At 49.4% G+C, this 857-nt stretch overlaps 1 non-coding gene across 1 annotated transcript; it reads right to left on the reverse strand.

Moving 5' to 3' along the window:
• Positions 1 to 225: 225 nt before the first annotated feature.
• Positions 226 to 297, reverse strand: Trnae-uuc4 (transfer RNA glutamic acid (anticodon UUC) 4). Its single transcript has one exon. It is a non-coding gene; the product is annotated as a tRNA-Glu (tRNA).
• Positions 298 to 857: the final 560 nt, after the last annotated feature.

The raw sequence follows: 857 nt of genomic DNA on the forward strand, positions 1-857 counted from the left end.
ATTACAATAAGAAAGCGGACTTTACAAGAGAGCATTGAGTCTTTCTTGTATGGGCTTCTTTTTTTTTTTTTTTTCTTATTATTTTTGTGCACCACGTTGGCCTCAATCGGCAGAGAAATTCTCTGCTTTTCAGTTGGTTCCTTCAAGGCTCAGCTAAAGAGTCAAGTCTTACATTCCAACACTCAACTAAAGAGCTCATCTCAGGATCCAGCTAAAGATCTCATGTTCCCACACCGGGAGTCGAACCCGGGCCGCCTGGGTGAAAACCAGGAATCCTAACCGCTAGACCATGTGGGAACTGATGCTGAGGCTTGCTTCTTGAAGAGGTCACTTGTGAAGCTGGGGCAGGAAGCCTCAAATCTGCCTCTCGAAGAGCGGAGGAAAGAGTGCACTTAGAGGTTAAAGCAGCAGCGTGGTCTGGGGTGTGGGGAAAGGTGATTGAAGGCTGGGAAAGCGAAGTAGTTGTGGTCTGCGTTGCTGCACAGCCTAAACGTAGTGCCCTTCCTACGGCGCATGCTCAGAGAACAGCAGCGTTCGCCGGCTGTGAGCGAAGTTCTAGCCTCTGAGGTTTGAAGGTTCACGCAACCTAAGTTGTCTTTGAAAGCCAAATTAAGGCAACCAAGTTGGTGACTAATTTGCCAGAGGTACCAACCGTGACAAAGCTCTTGGGATGCCTAATTAGAGGAACCTGAAAACCGATGAGAAGAGCAGCTAAGCAAGAGCAGGTGAGCGAGCCGGTTAGTGCAGGCACGGCTCTAGCTCTCACCGGAACTCACAGAAACCACGGAATCTGGCGTGCACGCTAGACCCGAAAACGAATCTACACCTCAACAACGATCTAAGCGCTAATACGGTGC

Source organism: Rattus norvegicus, chromosome 8 (genome assembly GCF_036323735.1).
Source record: "Rattus norvegicus strain BN/NHsdMcwi chromosome 8, GRCr8, whole genome shotgun sequence".
Classification (NCBI taxonomy): Eukaryota; Metazoa; Chordata; class Mammalia; order Rodentia; family Muridae; genus Rattus; species Rattus norvegicus.